At 25.6% G+C, this 9,421-nt stretch overlaps 1 long non-coding RNA gene across 1 annotated transcript; it reads right to left on the bottom strand.

The window, feature by feature from the left end:
• Window positions 1-4,944: 4,944 nt before the first annotated feature.
• LOC103849038 lies at window positions 4,945-7,662 on the bottom strand. The gene is made up of 3 exons (XR_004458598.1): window positions 6,544-7,662; window positions 6,373-6,451; window positions 4,945-5,799 (listed from the first exon to the last, which is right to left on the bottom strand). It is a non-coding gene; the product is annotated as an uncharacterized LOC103849038 (long non-coding RNA).
• Window positions 7,663-9,421: the final 1,759 nt, after the last annotated feature.

Here is a 9,421-nt window from a genome sequence, read left to right as displayed (position 1 = left end):
CACAAGTTCGCCGACTCGGATAATAACTTCCCGTGCATTTTGCAAAAACTGAGACTCGCTAGCTCCACCACATGGTCTGGACATAGCAGCTATCTGTAAGTGAGTCTGTTTTCTGGGTTTCGGTATGGAAGATACAATCTAGCTTCGGACAGAGGAGGAAGATTTGCTTGAGGCCGAAGAAAGATGCGAACTTGGCGATGAAGCAAGTGAAAATGGAGTTGAGGAAGATGAAGAACATGAGATCACTGTGTTTCTCTTCGTGGTTTGCTTAGCTTCGTCGCGAAATTGTTGACAGCCATTGATGTTTGGCTCCTCTCTGCTAGCTTCGTCGCGAAATTGTTGGCCGCCATTGATGTTTGGCTCCTCTCTGTTAGCTTCTCTGCTGTAACTGAGAGAGAGAGAGAGAGAGAGAGAGAGAGAGAGAGAGAGAGAGAGAGAGAGAGAGAGAGAGAGAGAGAGAGAGAGAGAGAGAGAGAGAGAGTTTATCTATGGAAGAATATCCAATGTGCATTTAACACATTTACAAGAAGTTTATTAAAAAAAGAACCGCATGGAAGATAATTCCACTTATGTAAAATACATATTATTAAAAATCACTTTATATATAAATTTCAAACTACGTATTGAAAATCCAAAAATATAACCAATTTATTTACTCATCAAAATTTTAGCCAATAATATTATCTTATGTTTTGACACAGAGTTTGTAAGTTAACTTCAATCAAAACCTTCGTATAAACTAATCAAAATACGCTAATACGAAGCAATCCACGTTTACCTGATCTTTTAAGAGATTAACTAGATTTCCACCCGCACAAACATGCGGGTATATATTTTCATATTTATATATATATATATATATATATATATATATATATATATTTGTTTTAAATAATTATTATATATTTTTAATGTTACTCACATATTTAAATGTTTGTATAATTATGCCAAATATAATAATTTTATAGTTTTCATGCTGTAAATTAAAATCATCACATATATATGTTGCTTATTATATATTTGTTCTATTGAATTTTCGTTCGATTACCAAACTAAATTTTTTAATGCATGAAACAACATATATGAAAATAATTTTGTATTTAATTTATTATAATCATGATCCATAATTCAAATCGCTTGATTTTTTTAGTAATTTTTTAATGTTAATTTATTTTATATAATAAATTACTGTATATTAAAAAGTTTAAGATTAGATAAATTTTTATACATGTGTTATATAGTTTACTAATATTAACCCATTCTACCAACATATTATATTTTTAGCATAAATATTTTATATTTATGAAAATAAAATATGTTAACTTATCAATTTAAAATAATTTTATCATATTTTGTTCAATATAACGCTTTTATTTTAAAATGATAGATATTATTATAAAATTGATAAAATAGGATATAATTTTATTATTTTAGTAACATTTCATAACTAATTACAAAATTAGTTGAAAATGTTTATATTCAATTTATGAAAATTAAGATCATATTATAATCTTTTTCAAGAGATTTGTTAAAATTTTAAATATTTTTTTAAAAAATTAAAAGATATAAAAGATATTATGATTAAAGTAGTTAAAAATATTATATATATTAGCATTAGTGATATACATTTAATAGAAAATTTAATTGATGGTCCAAATAAAAATATCACTCATCAAAAAATCATGATATTTATTTTATTAGAAAACAAATTTGAAAAAATTAAAATAGAAATAAATATGTATTTCTAACAAAATCTTTAAAAATTATAAGTAAATGTATTTTTGAAATTAATTAATTTCATTTTATTTAAATTTTCGTTTATAAACCAAAACTATATTCAATTTTAATTTCTAATTATATTTTATGTAAATTTAAATTAAAAATAAGTAATTTTTGAAAGTAAATTTAAAAAGATTCTAAGAAGATTTTAAAAAGATTTTGTTAGAACATTTTAAATATATTCATTTGTATTTCAAATAAAAAAATAAAGATATTAAAAGATATAATAATGAACTTATGTAAAATATGATATTTTCTAAGAATGGTCCAAACTAAAAACAATCACACATGAAAAGAAGTCATGAGTTCTGTTTTAATATATTAGATGTCATTTACAATAAAGAAAACTAAATGATGATTTCTTATAAACATATAATAGTTCACCGATAGGTTCCATATAATAAATTAAAAATTATCTCATAAAAGTTTGGTTGAAAAATCTATTTAGATAACAATGTTTATAACATAAATGGACAAAAATTAAGAATCTAAAGGCTCATGTCTTATAAATTTGTTTAATTGCAAATAAATTTATATTTAATGCCAACAATAAATTGTAATATGAATGATAACTTACAAAAGAATAGGAAGAATGATCAATATTCATTTATAATATAATATACTATATGCAAAATTTATTGGCTTAGACGAATTTTTTTATAATTATGTAATAACTTTAAGAAATACTTAAGAATATTTATGTAAAACAGCAACAGAAACAAACATTATTTGTTTTAGTACAGATTAACTTTTATTCTTTTCTTACAAAGATCAAAATTTTATATATTACAAAAGAAAATATACAATCATACAAGATTCCCTACTATATAATATAATTAATTAGACCAAGTATAAGATAAATCTTATGCTCTGAATTGATTATATTGTTACCTCAATAATAAATTTATATAAAATTAATTAAAATTCATTTTATTTTCATTTTTATTATCCAAGAAAAGTAGTTAACAATAGGCAAAACTCAGTAAAATATTAATTGTAATTTATATTTATATCTAAATATTATACCTTCACATACATATTTAAGATATCAAATAAAGTTTTTAAGTATGTTTGTGCACACAATAAAAATGTAATAGTTATACATTATTTGTAAAACTTTGTTCAGTACAAATAAAATTTAAATATTATGCAGATAGATTAATCATTTTCGCATTAAATCCAAAGATATATCAAATGTATCATGTATGGTAAAAATATTTACAATATCAAGAAAATTACATAATATTTGAAAATTTAAAACATTATATCTTATAAACAATATAAATACGTTTATAAATACAATATATACATCTATAAATAAAAACACTAGATGCTAAGAAGTGTTAATTTAAAAAGTATATATTTTTATAGACAAACATATGTTAAAGTCTTTAAATGATATTTTAAATATGAATTCAAAAAATTTAAATATATATAAATTGATTATATTTTTAGAAAATTAAATTATTACAATTTTTAAACTAAATTATTAATATAGACTTGCGCGTAGCGCGAGTATAAAATCTAATCTATACTATATAAAAGTGCGAGTATAAAATCTAATTTATACTATATAAAAGTTGAGGCTATAAGCCATAGATAGCGTTCACGTAGGATTTAAAACAACCGATCGTATTATGATAAATAAGTATTTTAATTTTTTATTTTTAAATATGTTAATGTTTCCAAGAACTTGTTTATTTCATAATAAAAAAGAAATCAACATCGAATAAGGCAAACTAACAAAAGTAAAAACATTATAAAATATATTAACTTATATATATATATATATATATAAAAAATAAAAATTTTGAAATTTAACAGAAATTAAGTAAAAATAATAATTATTTAAAATGCAATGATTGAAACAATTATAACTATAAATTTAACTCATGATTTTCAAAATTTAGGCTATATGCTATTGAAACTATTCATAAATAACATACATCAGTGAAAAACAACTAATTATATTTTGATTAAGATTTAAAAATTCCATAAAATCATTTAAAATATAATAGAAACTAATATCAAACAAGGTTAAAACATTAACTCTAAACCCTAAACCATGAAAGATCAACTCTAAATCCTAAACCCCGAAACATCAACACTAAATCCTAAACCCTAAACCTTCAAATCTAAACCCTAAAACGTCAATTCTAAACCCTAAACGTAAACCCTAAACTCTAAATCTAAACGTAAAACATCAACTTTAAACCCTAAATCATCAACTCTAAACCCTAAACCATGAAACATCAACTCTAAACCCTAAGCCCTAAACCCTAAACCTTCAAATCCAAACCCTAAAACATCAACTCTAAACCCTAAACGTAAACCCTAAAACCGTAAACCTTCATATCTAAACCCTAAAACATCAACTCTAGGGTTTTAGGGTTTATGATTTAGGGTTTAGAGTTGAAGGTTTATGGTTTAGAGTTGATGTTTTAGGGTTTAGGGTTAATTTTTTTAGGGTTTAAGGTTTTGAGTTTATTTTTTAGGGTTTAGGGTTTAGTGATAGTTTAGGGTTTAGTGTTTATGGTTTAGGGTTTAGAGTTGAAGTTTAGGGTTTAGGGTTTAAGATTTAGAGTTGATGTTTAGGGTTAAAGGTTGAAAGTTTAGGGTTTAGAGTTGATGTTTCGGGGTTTAGGGTTTAGAGTTGATGTTTCAGGGTTTAGGGTTCATATTTCAAAAACATAGGGTTTAGGATTGATGGTTTAGGGTTTAGGGTTCGTATTTCTAAAAAAAAATTAGGATTGATGGTTTACGGTTTATAGTTGAGTTTTAGGGTTTAGGGTTTGAATTTCGAAATAGTATATTTCGAAAAATAATTAAAAAATTAATTTTTATTTTTTAGATTTTTATTTATTTAAATAATAATTTATTATATATATAAGAGAAAATTGGCTTAATATACATGAAAGTGGAAAAAATTAGTTATCTACCCTACGCCCCAGAAAACCCTTAATAATTGTTCAACATTTGGTCAATGTTTCCAATTTTACCCCTAAAACGAAAATACGATGGTTAAAAGGTGAGTCCTTTTTGGATTTTGTTTGATTTGTTATGATACAGCTATAGGTTACTATTAGAAATTAGGTCTGTAGCTAGCTTTTTCTCATCCACTCGTTTTGGCTGATCTTTGCATTATAATTTAAATTTCTTTTTTCTTAAATAACCTTTGCAGATAACCAAATCTTATGTCTGCAAAGGGAGGCTTTTAAACCACATGTTTTCTGTACACTTCTAGGTTTATAAATGCTTTAGCATACACGTTAATGAATCAGTCAACAATATTAATATGCTTTAAGATAAAGTTCTGAAAACGGGAATACTTTTGCAAGCCTAAAGAAAAGATGCTATTAGTTGTTTAGTCATTAATGGCAAAATTGCTAAGTTTCGTGTTAGCACATACATCCTCCGGTGACAGCCATCAGTAACGTTAGCATCTAAACGGTAAGTTAGCATATAATTGACATGTTAGGTTTGATCTTAGTAAAGTTACCATTAGTTAATATAGTACTACAAAACAAGTTAACATCTACAAACTAAGATTAGCAGTTAACATAGATGAAGGTCATTAGTGACTTTCCCAAATACGTAAATTGTTAGCAATGTTGTTAATTTCTGATTCACAAGGCTACCAACAAGGATGTTCATGTGGTTATTGTCTTGTGCATCTGATAATTCAACATCAACTGGATCATCAATATTGTCTATTTCGTTATTCTCTTTGGCTTATTTTTCTGTTGTGTTTATCTACTAAATTATGTATTAGACGGCACACTATTTTGATAATCTTCTATACACATGATCCACTTACAAAAACATTGTCGAAAAGACATCTAAGACGTTAATATAACACTTACGAATCATTAGAAATATTAACCAAATTAATATCATTTTATCAGATAGTATATCAGTTACACATTGGTCGTACATATGGTTAACCAGCAGCTACATCTTGATGCATCGTTGTGGCTAGCTCCCTTGCAGCACCAGGGCGAACATAAGCGCATCCATAACCTACACGGATGAGATGAATGAATGATGGAAAGCCACCTCATTGCTCTGCTACGTCTAACAAGTAACTTGATGTCTAACAATGATGTTACAGTCTACTACAACAAATATAGGTATACATACAGTATAATACATTTTACGTCCGACCTTAACATCTAACTATGTTAGTTATTCATACAGTATAATACAAGTTACGTCTAAACCTTAACATCTAACTATGCAGTTACAGTCTACAGCTATTATTAGCGTTTTCACATACGGTTAACTTCTACAATTATTATTTCTACGGCATCTCCATAACATATATCATCAAAGTTAGAGCGAAAGGAAAACTAGTAACCGTTATAATACAAGTTGAAATTAACCGTATTAAACATGTTTCTCCTGCCAAATAAAATATAAGCACTGCTAAAGTGTAGAAAGAATGTTTCTGGCTAGGTCGCATTCCTAACATGTATCATAAACGGGAAAATAAGCTCTTAGGATCTACTAACATTAGTATCAACAAACTCAAAAAAATATAGACACTGAATTATGAGTGGCAGAGACACTAATAAGTAAAATCATCCAACGTACCGTGCATTCCCATCCAAAAAAAATCAGAGATCCAAAAATTTCCCCACAATAAAGGTTCAGGGAAGTGCACATCTTCCATCTATGACAATGAATCAGCCACAGTTGAAAATTGTTCCCAAGAAAAGAGAAATAAGAAGAAATCAGAACAATCAAAAGGATTAGGTTACTTACACCTCTTCAGTTTTGGAATTAAAAGCGGTGGCAAATGGTAGGGAGATAATTTGATCGGAATCTGATGTGTTGCCTGATTGCCATGGAAGAAGATGAACATGGTTTTGTATTCCCTGAGAGAAGAACACAAAAAAAGATGAAAAGATAATGGAGAGGTGAAGAACGTGACACAATGTTTATGACGAGAGAGAATGAAAGGTTGTGACTTTGAACACAACTAATAAACTATAAAAATGTAATTGCTGCCTTTTCATCTATCCCTGGCGTCTTTGTGAATAACAGTGAAGTACAGTCGGTGGCGTGTAGTATCTTAGCTTCTAGTTTCTGACACATAATCTACAAGGACAAGATAGATGAGTTGTAGTCATATAGGGGTGTTTTGGTATTAAAAAAAGTTCAACAGTGTTTCGGGTATTCTTCTAATTTCGATAATTCCTGTGTGTATACGGCCTAAATTCTCTATATATAAAGAACAAGGGCATAAGAGTCTTTTTCCACTTAATGAAAAAAATATTTTTGAAAATGTATATTTAGTGGTGCTAAAAATGAAAAAAATGGTAGCTTGAAAGTGGTAAACTTGTAATTTTCCTTTTTAATATGTTAAAATTTCCAAAATTAATAATACAAAATGGAATTCAACATCAAATAAGGATTCCATAATAAATCATTAAAATTAAATTGATTCGTAGAGATATATATATATATTAAATATTTTGAAATTTTACAAACAAATCAAAAAAATAATATAAAATTTAAAGATACGAAAACAAATATATATCTTTTATTTTATTTCTTACTTTTTATTTAAACAATTATTTATTATATATATAGAGAACAATTATATAATAGTCTTTTGCCACTTAATGAAGAAAGTATTTTTGAAAATGTCTTTTTAGTGGTTAAAGATGAATAATGGTACCATGAAACTAGTAAACATGAAAATTTCCCATAAATATTATATTTTAGGTTCTCTATTTTATTAAGGGAAAATTACATGTTTACCACTTTCATGGTACCATTTTTTCATTTTTACCACCACTAAGAAGACATTTTCAAAAATACATTCTTCGTTAAGTGGCAAAAGACTCTTATGCCCTTGTTATTTATATATATAATAAATCATTATTTTAAAAATAAGTAAAATTTTTTTTTTATGTTTTCGAATTATACTTTTTCAAATTCGAAATTTTTTATAATTTTTTTTTTGAAATTCTTTTTTTCGAATTTTTTTTAGTTTTTTTTTCAAATTTTTTTTTGAAAAACGAAAATCATGTTTGAAACTATTTTTCTAATTTTTAATATATTTTTTAAGTATTTATTTATTATATATTTATTAGAATCCTAAATTTTACATTCCAAAAACCCTACCCCACCACTCCTCAACTCTAAAGCCTAAGTCTAGATTAGTTAACTCTAAGGGTATAATTGTCTTTTACCCTTCATTAAAAGTGAGGGTAAAAGTGGTTAGTGTAAACATGAAAAGTGGTACTATGAATGTGCTATTTGTGGCAATTTTTCTTTTATTAATTCACTAAATAAAATATTACTTAACATTTGTTTTATTCATTAAATTTACTTTAAATTTATATTATCTTACAAAGATTATTTAATATTAATTAAAGTTTATCAAAATATTTCTTGTGATTAAATTTTAAATCTAAATATTATACTATATGTATATATATATGTATGTATAATAACCACACATTAATTATAATGTTTTTCTGAGTACAAAGCAAACTTAGATATTATGCATATAGTTTAATCGCTTATGTTATTCAAATAAAATATATAATTTTTTTGATAAAAATATTATAATGTTTTAACATTTTACATGCATTGAGTAATCTACATAATATTTTAAAACATAATTTAATATTTTCAAAAATTATCAATATGTTTATAAAGATAATTATTGCATCTATAAATACAAATAACTAAATAGCTAATAACATTGTATAATTATAAATAAACATAACTATTAAAATCAAATATCATATTTCAAATAATAAAATTAGATAAATCAATTAAATTGTTAGCTTAAAAGTTATTATAAAACTAAACTAAATTATTAATTTAGATTTGCGCGTAGCGCGGGTATAAAATCAAGATTTTATACTCGCGCGCTGTATTAATAATTAAACTTAATTTATAATGACTTTTAAACTAAAACTTTAATTGATTTATATAATTTTCTTATTTGAATTATGATTTTTTGATATTATTAATTTGTTGATTATTAATTTGTTGATTTTATTATTTATATTTACTTTATAACTATAACATCTTATTAGTTATTTAGTTATTTATAATTATAATTGTTATAATTATGTTCATAAACATATTCATAAATTTTAAAAATATTAATCTATATTCTAAAATATTATATAGATATCTCGATGCATATAAGCTGTTAAATACATTGTAATATTTTTATCATACTATTTACATATATCTTATTTGAATAACATTAACGTTTAAACTATATGACGTTTGTTTATATGATCTATATGACGTTTGTTTATGGAGACCCTGTATTAGAAAGACGAGATAAAGTTTGAGAACGGCTTACGCGTTTCTCAACAAGAAATGGACCTTGGTCCATGATAAAAGATTTTTATGAAATAACATGTCATAATGAGAAAGTAGAAGGAAGACAACGCCCTGATAGTTTCTTTCTTCCTTTCAAGCAAATACTTAATGATTGTGGTATGATAGAATTTTCTTTCACGGGAGATATGCTCTCTTGGGTGGGGAAGAGAGCAGGAGGATCAACAGTTCGATGTCGTTTAGACAGAGCAGTAGGAAATGCGGACTGGCATGAGAAGTTTCCCCACTCGACTGTAAAGTACATGAGGCTATGGAGATTGGACCATCG

Source organism: Brassica rapa, chromosome A05, assembly GCF_000309985.2.
Source record: "Brassica rapa cultivar Chiifu-401-42 chromosome A05, CAAS_Brap_v3.01, whole genome shotgun sequence".
Taxonomy (NCBI): Eukaryota; Viridiplantae; Streptophyta; class Magnoliopsida; order Brassicales; family Brassicaceae; genus Brassica; species Brassica rapa.
This window is presented reverse-complemented; position numbering and strand designations above follow the sequence as displayed.